The sequence below is a fragment of the Tiliqua scincoides genome, chromosome 13, assembly GCF_035046505.1.
Source record: "Tiliqua scincoides isolate rTilSci1 chromosome 13, rTilSci1.hap2, whole genome shotgun sequence".
Classification (NCBI taxonomy): domain Eukaryota; kingdom Metazoa; phylum Chordata; class Lepidosauria; order Squamata; family Scincidae; genus Tiliqua; species Tiliqua scincoides.
In genome coordinates, this window is record NC_089833.1 from 5,408,221 (window position 1) to 5,421,369 (window position 13,149).

The window sequence follows — 13,149 nt, forward strand, 5'->3', positions numbered from 1 at the left end:
GCGGCCCTCAAGGCCTCTCTATGTGGCCCTCAGGGAGCCCCTAGCCTCCAATGAGCCTCTGGCCCTCCAGAGATTTGTTGGAGCCCACACTGGCCCGATGCAACTGCTCTCAGCGTGAGGGCAACTGTTTGGCCTCTCGAGTGAGCTGTGGGATGAGGGCTCCTTCCACTGCTTGTTGTTTCACGTCTGTGATGCAGTAGCAGCAGGAAAGGAAAGGGCAGCCTTGCTTTGTGCAAGGCCTTTTATAGGCCTTGAACTACTGCAAGACCTTCATTCATTCATATAAGTTCAACTTTAATATATTCATTTATGTAAATTTATTCAAATTTGAAATGTAAATTAATTCGGCCCCCAACATGGTGTCAGAGAGATGATGTGGCCCTCCTGCCAAAAACTTTGGACACCCCTGGTCCAGGGGATCCCAAAATATATGTCCTGATGCCATAGGAGCAGTGGTTCTCAAACTGTTGGTCCGTGGCCCACCAGTGGGTCATGACTCAATTTTTGGTGTTTTGTGAAACTGACAGGGTAGATTTGGGTATGTGCATCAAGGGTTAAAAAACCTGCTTCTTTTAGGGAGCACTGCTGCCCAGTCATAGCCACAGAGGCTTGGTTGGTTGGCAACCTTCAGTCTCAAAAGACTATGGTATAAGGCTACAGCACCCGGTATTCCCAGGCGGTCTCCCATCCAAGTACTAACCAGGCCTGACCCTGCTTAGCTTCCGAGATCAGATGAGATCGGGCATGGAAAGACTATGGTATAAGCCTACAGCACCCGGTATTCCCAGGCGGTCTCCCATCCAAGTACTAACCAGGCCTGACCCTGCTTAGCTTCCAAGATCAGACGAGATCGGGCATGGAAAGACTATGGTATAAGCCTACAGCACCCGGTATTCCCAGGCGGTCTCCCATCCAAGTACTAACCAGGCCTCACTCTGCTTAGCTTCTAAGATCAGACAAGATCAGTTTGAGAACCACTGCCTTAGGGCATTACAGCACACTCATAGGGTGCCAGGGGATGTCTTGATTGTCCCTCCTACCTGCTTCCCCTGGGGAATCTTGCAAAATCTCATGAGATTTGGGTGCTACCACCTTCAATCTCACCAGATCCAAGATAGCATTGCCTGGCTGAGCTGGGAAGAAGAGGTCGTGGAGGTGTTTTAACCCAGGCACGTTTGGGAACCACTGCTATAGTCTAATACCCAACTTCTGTACTGTATCGCCCACCATCTCAGGCCTATCAAATCAAATATAGGACCAGAACCAAACATGAAAAATTCCAGTTTTTCAGGAAAATTTCCAGATTTCTTAAGTTCTTATAATATAGCAGTTATACAAATACAAAGTTTATTTGGTTAAACAGCCCATAAGCCATAAATTCGAAATTAAGAGCACATTAAGACAAAAATTGGCTATGTACACAATGCATCCTTTACAAAAACTGCTTAAAAGTAGTTTCAGTCTTGGAGAGTCTGGGAACATTGAATACCTTTGCAACCACTTATTCAAGGATCTATTCCTAGTTGTGTATCTTGGGCAGCAAAAGAAAATGTGTGATGGTGCGTCTACTTCAGTCAGAGGACAGTCACATTAGTGTTGCTCTTTTTTTATGGCATCTTTTGGAAACGACCTTTCATCTGTGCAGTTGGTAGTGCATTATAGTGGTATCTGATCATTCAGTTCTTCTTGTACATAACACGCATTTAAATAATTAATAAATTTGGTCCAGTTTTTCAAAATTCTTGTTTTGATGGTCAGAATTGCTCAGAATCAGAGACAACCATATCTCCCTTCAGAATTTGGAAATGGAAATGGAAATGGTGCAAAAGAGAGTGACTAAGATGATTACGGGGCTGGGGCACCTTCCTTATGAGGAAAGGCTACGGCTTTTGGGCCTCTTCAGCCTAGAAAAGAGACGCTTGAGGGGGGACATGATTGAGACATACAAAATTATGCAGGGAATGGACAGAGTGGATAGGGAATGGATAGGGAGATGCTCTTTACACTCTCACATAATACCAGAACCAGGGGACATCCACTAAAATTGAGTGTTGGGCGGGTTAGGACAGACAAAAGAAAATATTTCTTTACTCAGCGTGTGGTCGGTCTGTGGAACTCCTTGCCACATGATGTGGTGCTGGCGTCTAGCCTAGAAGCCTTTAAAAGGGGATTGGACAAGTTTCTGGAGGAAAAATCCATTATGGGGTACAAGCCATGATGTGTATGCGCAACCTCCTGATTTTAGAAATGGGTTAAGTCAGAATGCCAGATGTAGGGGAGGGCACCAGGATGCAGGTCTCTTGTTATCTGGTGTGCTCCCTGGGGCATCTGGTGGGCCGCTGTGAGATACAGGAAGCTGGACTAGATGGGCCTATGGCCTGATCCAGTGGGGCTGTTCTTATGTTAGTTCCTCTTCTGCGGGGACAGTGTTCAGCCTTAATAGAGTCTGCTGACAGACGGTGGGTCTCCAGTGTTTCAGACAAATGACTTTTGCAACTGTTATCTGGAGATGCCCCAACTTTCTGCAGGCAAAGGGAGTGCTTTACCCCTGAGCTCTACAGCCCTTTCTCCGTACGTTGCTGTATTTATTATAAAAGTATTTTTATAAAAAGTGTTATTATAAAAGTATTTATTATTCATAATGATTTCTGCAGTGCATTGCTCCAGAAGGCAATAGGGTTATTTCAACATGAGATCAGTAATATTTTAGCAGTTTCAGTTGTGTCTAGAATTGCTGACACGTTTATTTTGATGACTCAACATTCAAGTGAGCATCAATTTTAAATAACAGTTTTACTTTTCGTCAAACACGTAATGTTCTGATCTGAATCATAGCAAATGATGTCTAACGTGAACTAGTATACAAAGCCTCTTTTTAAAACCTGTATGACTAGCTGTTGGCTCAGGCTGGATTAAAATTATTTTATACCCCCAATTCATCCTTTCCCAAAATTCCTTTTTCCAGCTCAGCAGCCATAACAGACCTAATCTACCTCATGTGAAGAAATAATGGAAAGACTATATGTTCAGTGTATCTGACTTTTTCGGAGGGGAGGGGGTGAGGTACAAATCAAATAAATGGTTGGCAACCTTCAGTCTCGAAAGACTATGGTATAAGCCTACAGCACCCGGTATTCCCAGGCGGTCTCCCATCCAAGTACTAACCAGGCCTGACCCTGCTTAGCTTCCCAGATCAGACAAGATCGGGAGATAGTGTTCAGTATAGGGAGATGGTTGGCAACCTTCAGTCTCGAAAGACTATGGTATAAGCCTACAGCACCTGGTATTCCCAGGCGGTCTCCCGTCCCGTCCAGGCCTGACCCTGCTTAGCTTCCGAGTTCAGATGAGATCGGGCATCTACAAGGTAACAGTTGCTTCTCATACAAATCAAATCAAATAATAAAAACCAAAGTTGTCTATCAGCACAAGTTATATTACCTTAATGTGTGTGCTTATTTGAGCACACTAATGTACGATGTTGGAGTTTATGAACTTATGTATTTTAAAAATATTTTTATTCCACCTCTACCCTACCAGTGGCAGACACTCTGATTGCAGGGATCTGTTACTGGGTGTGCTTTTCAGATGTAAGTTAACATGTGCATGTGGCAGAAATATATTTTGTGCGCTAGGACCGTGCACACCAGCCCATGTTAGAGCTCAAAGGTTTGGCAGAGAAGAAAGAAGGGGGGAGGGGTGAAAGGGCAACAAACAAACTTTTACTGTTGGGATAATTTTACAGATGCAGGAAAGAGACTCAAAATTACAGCCGTAGTTTAAAATAACATACACAGAGGAGTAAAATGATAGAGGCGCTAAGACTCAAATTCTAACCAACTTTCCAGCACTGGCATAGCGGTACCAGTGGGACATGTGCTGCATCCTGCAGTTGGGTGTCACTCACGGAGGCCTCCTCAAAGTAAGGGAATGTTTGTTCCCTTACCTCGGAGCTGCATTGCCCTTATGTCGGTGCTGGAAAGTGGGTTAGGATTGTACCCTGTCATCAATTTTATAGCATGTGAGACATAGAAAAATAGTTCCAAAGTTATGAATTGGCAGTGGTGTAGCAAGTGGGGGGCAGTCCACCCTGCATACCAGGTCAGAAGGGGATGCAGTGTGACTGCAACATAGCCAGATGTGTGTCTCCAGAGTTTTAAAGTGTCTCCAGCAAGCAAGCAAGATTCTTTTAGAACTCTGGAGTGCACATAGGGCCATGTTGCTTGCCAGCAAACGCTTGCTAGAGACTCTTTACAGTAGTGTCTGCTGGCAAGTATTCTGGGGTTATAAAGATGGGAGAAATGACGTGATGATGTCACGCAATGATGTCATCTCCACTCTGGGTGCTGCTGCAAATTGCTTTCTGCTACTTGGGGGTGCACTGCAGTGCATGAGTTGAAGGGTTAGAATACCGAGACTAAAAGACCTCTCTTGTTCCACAACAGGGCATAAAAAGACTGAAAAGGTGTCGGGGTTTCTCTCCTCCCACAGGTCCCCAACTTACCCAGGGAGAAGGCTTCTGGGCCAGAGAATCAGAGAGGAAGCTGGTGGAACATGGGGCCACCTCCCCATGTGCTGCCTGGGCACTCCTGTAGGCTGCAAAGTGCAGCAGAGGAACACTGCAAGCTGAACCCCCCGCTTCTCCCTCTACCTTGGAGGAGGGAGGGGGGAGACAGGACGCAGGCCATGTGGCTGCTGGGCAGCCACCCCTCTCCCACCTTGGGGAAAAAGGGGAGCACTCCCTTGCCCAGCCAGCTGGGACCTGCCTTGCCTGGCAGGGCACCTGGCTATGACATCAGGGGCCCACAGCTGGACCTCCCGACATCGTCTGCAGAGCTACAGGACTCAGGTGGGCAGGGCCAGCCCACCCCCCAAAGGCAGAGACCAGAGCAGAGGCAGCAGCCTTCCCAGCCCTCTCTGGAACAACCCTGGCAGCTCCAGCTGAGAGGAGGTGGGAGGGAAACAGAGAGAGGAAGGGGAGGAGTTGTGGTAATCCCAGGGGAGGGCAGTCCCAGATACAGGCCCTTTTTGTACCATCCCTGTGAGGGAAGGGGAGGGGCCAAAGGGGAGGGGTCTGCCCTACATAAACCTGGAGGCCAGGGATGACAAGGCAGTTGGGAGTCAGAAGAGCAGGCAGGAGGATCTGCTGCTAGCAGCCCCTGCTCCTGACTAACGAATGCTGCCAACCCAAAGAAGGGGAACCGGGTGACGCAACCCCCCCTTCTTGTGGGGAACAAGTCTGAGGCCTCCACAAGGGGGTCCCCCTTGGAAAGGCCGGGCGGGCCCTTCTCTCCCCCACAGGGAGGCCTCACAAAAGGTTTTGAAGCAAGTCCAAGGGATAAGCTGACTCAAGGAGGGAAGCAGGTCAAGAAAGCTGGAGCTACTTTCCTGGAGGGAGGAGAGCGTGTTGCAAGGAGACCCTTAAGGGTTGGCTGCCAGCCTGTACTGGCACAGGGGGTTCTTCTCAAGGAGAGAAGTGGGGAAGGAAGTTGGATAGGGTGGTGGTGGTTACCAGTCCTGTATGCTGGTTAGGAGTAATGGTTCTTGGGTTGCAACTGGAATGGAGATGGCTTAATACAGCATCACCTGTTCCAAAGAACTAATGTAGTAGTGACAAGGCAGATGGATGTGAGGGAATGAAAGCACACAAGCATCTAGTGACCCAGTATTTTTTAGGTCTTTTTCTCCTATAGAATCCTCTGGGATCTCATATGTGGTGAGCTCATCAAAGGACCTGCATGTGTGACTTGATGGCTCTTAATTGCTCTTTCCTAGTTCTAGATCAGGGGTGTCCAAACATTTTGGCAGGAGGGCCACATCATCTCTCTGACACTGTGTCAGGGGGACCGGGTAAAAAAAGAATTAATTTACATTTAAAATTTGCATAAGCTTACATAAATGAATATATTAAAGATGAATTTGTATGAATGAATGAAGGTCTTGCAATAGCTCAAGGCCTATAAAAGGCCTTGCACAAAGCAAGGCTGGCCTTTCCTTTGCTGCCGCTGCTGCATCACAGATGTGAAACACCAAGTAGTGGAGGGAGACCTCGTCCCATAGCTCAGATGAGAGGTTCAATAGTCGTCCTCACACTGAGAGCAGTTGCGTCGGGCCAGTACAGGCTCCAGCAAGTCTCTGGAGGGCCAGAGGCTCATTGGAGTCTGGGGGCTCCCTGCGGGCCGGATTGGGAGCTCCCGAGGGCCGCAAGTGGCTCCCGGGCCGGGGTTTGGGCACTACTGTCCTAGATGTTGTTTTGCACCTTACCAAGGGTGCAACAAAAAACTTGTGACAATCTTTGGAGGCCAATGGCTTCCCTAGCATGAAATCCTTGACTGAATTTGGCAATGGGGTTGGTGAGAACACCCTTAGGTTGGATACCCTTCTTTGTGTTGCTGGTATCTTTGTTACCTCAAGCCAGGAAGCCTTCATGATGTAGCTTTTTTATGTATTGAAGCTTTTATACATTCATGTTTGTAAACAGAGGTGTCCCAGCCATGAGCCTTGCTGAAATACTCACATTGGGCAGTGGGCTGGGGCAGATGGCAAACATACAGGTGTACCCCATGCTCCGCGTCCACCCACCACTTCCTTTGGAGAGTTAGGACAGACAAAATAAAATATTTCTTTACTCAGCATGTGGTTGGTCTGTGGAACTCATTGCCACAGGATGTGGTGATGGCATCCGGCCTAGATGCCTTTGAAAGGGTTAGGGTAGACGCCTTTAAAAGTGGATTGGACAAATTTCTGGAGGAAAAATCCATTACGGGTTACAAATCATGATGTGTATGTGCAACCTCCTGATTTTAGAAATGGGCTATGTCAGATGCAAGGGAGGGCACCAGGATGCAGGTCTCTTGTTATCAGGTGTGCTCCCTGGGGCATTTGATGGGCTGCTGTGAGATACAGGAAGCTGAACTAGATGCGCCTACGGCCTGATCCAGTGGGGCTGTTCTTATGAATGAGAAGATGAAGGCGGTGATGGCTTAGGGCCCAATCCTATCCAACTTTCCATTATTGGTGCAGCTGCAATGCAGTCCTGAGGTAAGGGGAAAATGTTCCCATACCTTGAGGAGGCCTCTGTGTTTGCTTCCCCAACACAGGAAGCAGCAGCACTGGAAAAATTGGATAGGATTGGGCCCTTCATTTCCTCTCCAGTTCTGCTGTTAAGAACTGTGGCCATGCAAACTTCAGCTGCCAGTATGAACCTCTTGACAGAAGCTCTTGACAGAAGCATAGTGGGAAGAAAATTGATCTCTCTCTATCTCCTAACCTGCCAGTGCTTGTCCAAAATGGTCTAGTACAGGGAGCATCTTTCCAAAATCTTCCTTGTGTGGGCCAGTTTTGAAGATGTACCTGCAGGAGAGAAGCAAGGAGGTTGCAATGGTTCCCACAAAACAACCCAGAGGGGAGTCAGAATTAGGCCTTCTTGGGCAGCACTCAGGCTTCAGCTGGACTGTTTGCAAGCTTGATGACCGACTGCATCGATCTGTAGATGTAAATGTTTAGATGTGCTCTAAACATTTAATCTACATATTTCAGAGGAATGTAGAGACAAATCCTCTGTGCAAAAACTTGGATGACAAGAGGCAGCCTCATGTTGTTGCAAGCTGCAAGTGGGAAAAACTTGGAGAGGGTTCTCACTGTTAACATGTTTCAGTGCTTGTCAGAGTCATTGCGGACAGCTGTGGAAAGAATATTACAATACATTTCAACTAATTGCTGAAAACGAATCCAAGTGCAATTTACTAGGGTATGATTAATTGTTGACACTTTTTATACTTGAGCAGAAGAAATTGCCAGGCATAGTTTCTTCATTATCAATGGCTATGGATGGATGATATAAAGCATAACCAACGTTTATCTCCTGAGGGCAACGCATTACAAAAGCTAATTGTGACAGACCTGATGTTGCTTGCCTACTACCTGCTGAAATATAGGAGATATTCAATGAAGTGCTTTGAAGTATGGCCTGGCTTCCTTGCATGATCAAAAAGCTTCACCTTCCCATACTCCTTTCTTCCTAGTTTTTAAAAAATGATTTGTACCATGCCAGTTTTAAAAGCTGTGGTGGAGGAACAGCTTAAAGCCATAAATCATTCTGTTTTTACTTTTCTAAAAAAGTACTTCTTTAAATTTACGATTTGCATCCTTATAGTCATATAAGAGTCAAATTTCATTCATTCATTCCACCTTTATTGGCATAAACAATCCATCAAGAAAACAAAATTAAAACATTCAAGGTAGCCACCAATCATTGATCAGGCAAAGAAATACAGAGGAATTAACGCCGCAACAGTGCCTTAAATAAATATTTTGCAACATTTGATGAGCGGCACTCATTTCTCCCGTCCAACAGGTACCAGACCAAGTCTGTATCTTAAACATGAAAGCTTTCCAAGAATGGATATAGATGGCGTAAATCAATATAGTGGGTACAATACAAAAGTACATGGGTCAAGGACTCTTTTGAGGTCAGGTCGCAAGAACATGACTAGGGACTCTCCAATGGTCTGTTAAATCTTGCTCTTAGTACGTTTGTACTAAGCATATCAGGATCTCCCACTGCGAATTCTCTCACAGAAGACAACATGGGGGCAGGAAACAAAATATAATCAATTACACTATTACCATGTCTAGAGCTAAAGGTGAAATCTCCTTGATCACCCATATCTAATAAGCCATTGAGCCATATCAGATTCCAGCACAGGCTGAATTTAGCTAAGTAAATACCAGTCTCATTGATTACTTGGTCCTTTGATTTGCGTTCAAACAGACAGTAATCCCCTATGGGGATTTAAATTTACCTGCCTATGTAAACCGCCTTGAATAAAGTCTAAGGAGAAATCTGAGGACCTGTAGAAATACCTGTATTATTATTATTATTATTATTATTATTAGGGGAGATCTAAGTCATCCATGGAGTTGCAAATTTGTGAAAAGATGATCTGGACCAGTTCTTGCATTCAGGTCCCCCAAAATAAGAATTTTGGCTCCCACAAATCTGCGTTCCAGATCTCCCATGATCTGTTTGAAATATTTCCATTGGTGCGTCCGAGAGGCTTTGGTTTGTGATAGTGGAATATAAATATTGACTATCAAAACGTCCCAAGGCGACAATGACAGTTTGACAACCTGTATCTTACAGTAACTATCAGACATAAAAATAAAATCAATTGGGAAATGCGATAAAGACAGGACTGCCAGCCCACCCAAAGGACGGCCTTTGGCTTGAGACTTAGTTGCTGGTAAGGAAATAACATTATACCCTTCTAGAGTAATGGGACGGACCATCCAAGTTTTCTGGAGGCAAATTATATCATATTTTTTAAGAAAAGGTAGAAAATCAGGGGCCTTGAGCTTAGAAGCCCAGCCCACCACATTCCAGGAAAGAAATCTAGCCAAATTGGTATCTGTTGGAGTAGGTGGTTCTGTCAGTCAATCCCTGTAATCTAAAGGGCCAGGACCAATTGTTAGGGGCATCTCGAGAACATCAGATTGTGAGGGAATGGATTGTCTGGGAGTCTGTGGGGAAGTTGAAGGTAACCCCAACACAAAGCCAGGAACTTGCTGATGGTATGCAATAGTTTGGGTAACAGGGCTAATGGAATCATTTAGGCCAGGATCTAGAAGGGTTTCTGTTTCTAGATGCAGAGAATTCTGATAAACATCACGAAGTGGGCGGGAATACTCAGAAAGATCTGCTTTAAGATCAGCAAGACAATCAATTATTTTTCCCTTCCTTCCTGAGGCAAGTCCTTTATAGTTTGTGCAGCCTTTTGATCAATCACAAGTCCGTCCAATTCCAGTCAATCCAATAATGCACTAATGTGTGATGCAACCTTATTACATGTCTCTACAGTAGTTGCTGTAGGATCTCCTTCTAACATAGCAAAAGATGTAGGGTGGGGGAGATGATGTAGGTCAGGAGCTTCCTTCACATTGTGCCTGCTTGATTGATATGGATTCATAAGGACTGGAGAATCCATCATGGACGGTTGGGCTTTAGGTAGAAGCTCCTGAGAACAGGCGGTTTCTTTGAACTGCCCTTCCAACCTCCTCTCTTCAGAATTCTTGAGTAATTCTTCTCTTACTTTCTCCAACACGTTAACAACCCTCTGTTGTTCGAGGTAAGGAAGTTGTTTTGTAGCTAACACCACTCCATTGATGATGTCCTCCTCCTCAGGGTCAAAACTTAGCAAAAAGGCTTCAATAGTGCCTTTGGAAGCTGGTCCTTTGGTTGGAGGCATTCCCTCACTACTATTTTGTCTGTAGTCCCCTTGTCTAATCAAGGATGGAGTGCAGGGAAGTGGCATAACTGCCTTTTCGAAATGGATTCCATGAGCTACATCTACCACAGTCTCCTCTAGCTCTGCCATCTCTACAGAAGGAACTCTTATCATCAGATCATTAGCAGGAGGCATTCTCACACTGGTTTTGTGTCTTTTGTTTACTGGAGGGCCAGGTGAGGGATGGAGGCACATCTGCCTTTTCAGGTAGGGGAGCGTGGGTTGCGGCAGCCAATATCTCCTCTGCCTCTATCATCTCCACTGACGAAGCCCTTTCCAAAGATTCAGCACCAGTCCTAAGTTTAGCAAGGGATCTCTCTAGATGGTGAGTTATTTCCTCCAGCTCATCAGTGGCTGCTTTAATTGAGCTCTCAGGGATAGATCTTATCAGCTGCTCTTCCTGAGAATCGGCATTACATTTCTCCAAAAGTTTATCAGTTGCCTGAGTCCTTGGTTGGATGCTAGTGTGTACTAGCCTTGGTATCCTTACTGTAACAGGTGGGGATGTTAATCTCCCATTTCCAGATAAAGGTGATGCCTGGCCTGTGTCCATAAAAAAACTCTCTTAGCCACTATATCAAATGTGCTCAAAAATTTCCTCGTTCTAATGAGCATCAAGGGAATAGTTGGAGTTGTAAATTCCATCAACAGCCTGGTTTTAGAGGGAGGTGCTGATAGTTTTTCAACAGATCCCAAATCAATTTGATTGAATTCCAGCCTCAGCAGCCAGGCTAAGGAGTCCAAAACTTGTCGTCTGGTGGCCCGTCGATTGGAATTCCAGAAATTGCGCCGTATCTCCAAGATTACTAGCTTAGTTAATAGGTGGCGAGTAGCTATTGTTTCCCTTCCCCCACATTCCAAGGCAGTAAACTTAGCGGATCTATGCTCGAGTCTAGGCGATTCCCTCCCGTTTCTCGCACGCAGCTGGTCTTGCAATTGCTGTAACTCCGCAAGGCACTTGTTAAAGCCTTCCTGCAGGGCGTGAACTTGTGTTGTCACATATTTGATTTCCCTGAGAACAGCCAGAAGTGTCCTTCCAGTCAAAATACAATGCTACCCCATCAAAGACAACAGAGGGTCATCAAACAAGAACAAACCCTCCTTCCCTTCACAGGGCTTGGGAAGTTCATCTTTAGCAGTTGTTTTCCTCTTTTGGACAGAGGAAAAAGGTGAGGTAGCTGTACTCTGTCCCTTGTCCAGCCACTGGCAATTTGGGGAGGAGAAGGAAGAGTTTTCCTGTAAAACAGCATTATCAACAGCTGTAAGCAGCTCCGATTCCAGCACAGTAAAAATATTTGATGAGGCAAAATTAGTACTTTCAGTCGTTGACTCACGCCAAGAAACAAAGTCATCCAGACCAAGCTGTTTAGATGCTTTATTTGGAGAGGCCTGGCCAGGGGAAGCTCTAGTTCTTCTTCCCCATTATGTTCCGCCTGAGATTGCAGAGTAATCTGATGCAATCCTCAGTCTGTAGGACTTAAAACAGCAGAATAAAAACAGCAGAACCTTAATAAGGAATCCTTGTCGAAAAAGGATGCAAAAATTGTGGAGACCCACGTCCTAACAACTGTAAACTGGGGGGAGAATTAAGACACTTTTCTATTGTGGAAATGTTAGCTGGCAGCCATCTTCCTCCAGAGCCTTGGATGCAAAGTCAAGAGGGGAACTCAGGAGACAGCTGCTGACCATCTTGGAAGCCTTGTCCGAGACTGGGAACAGTGGCGCAAGCCCCTGGGCTAAGAGCCACGGGGAAAGAGCTCTTTGGCTCGCGCCAAAGGCTCGCGCCTCTGGCAAGCCCTGCGGTGAAATAGTATACCTGCCAACGAGGAGGAGAGCAATCAGTCAATCAGTCCCCCAGCAGGCCAGCAGGTTTGCAGGCTCCACCCCCAGCAGTCCAGTCCCTCAGCTGAGCTTAATGGGCCCTTCCAGACACTGACTCTGGACATAAAAGTCAAATGGATGTGCACACGAAAAGGAAGGATAATTACTCTTGAAAAGTGTTGCAAACGCTTTTTGCAGGAGAAGGAATCCATAAAACATCTGTGTGTCTTATGCTTTTGGAAGTTAAATTACTGTTTGAAAAGAAACTTTCACTTCCTATGCATACATGTGAATTGGGGGAGACCTGCAGAACTATAAGCAAAGCTTTGTTTTTCTTTTAAGTGATTTAGAAGCATAAATATGCAAGACTCGTTTGCACGTTTGACTGGCTGGATTTAATCATATTAACAGAGGAAAAAGAAGCTGGTCTCATTTTTGTACATGAACATTTGCCAGCTGCAAGCACAGTTTGATACCTACAATATATATAGCATTATTTTGTTCTGCATGTTCCCACACTACCTGGACGTGAAGTACTGTCCTTATGTATCATAGTGATGGCCAAACTTGCTTTTAACATAAGAGGTGCATACAATAAACTTAGAATGCTTGAGAGCCACAAGAGAGGTTTGAAAGTTGCAATATTTAAGAAGTATTTTAATTTCTTAAATATTTACTTGGCTTTATTATTTTTTGCTGCTTTACTCACCATGAACATTAAATTTATATTTTAATACAGCCAGCTCCCAGTTTATGCCTGGTAAATAACTATCAAGTTTGAAAATTTCTTATTTACCTTCTATATCAGGGGTGTCCAAAGTTTTTGGCAGGAGGGCCACATCATCTCTCTGACACTGTGTCGGGGGCTGGGGGGGAAGAATTAATTTACGTTTAAAATTTGAATAAATTTACATAAGTTTACATAAATGAATATATTAAAGATGAACTTGTATGAATGAATGAAGGTCTTGCAATAGCTGAAGGCCAATAAAAGGCCTTGCACAAAGTGAGGCTGGCCTTTCCTTTGCTGCCACTACTGCATCAC

General features: G+C 45.2%; 1 pseudogene; it reads right to left on the minus strand.

The window, feature by feature from the left end:
- Window positions 1-651: 651 nt before the first annotated feature.
- Window positions 652-767, minus strand: LOC136634168 (5S ribosomal RNA; annotated as a pseudogene).
- Window positions 768-13,149: the final 12,382 nt, after the last annotated feature.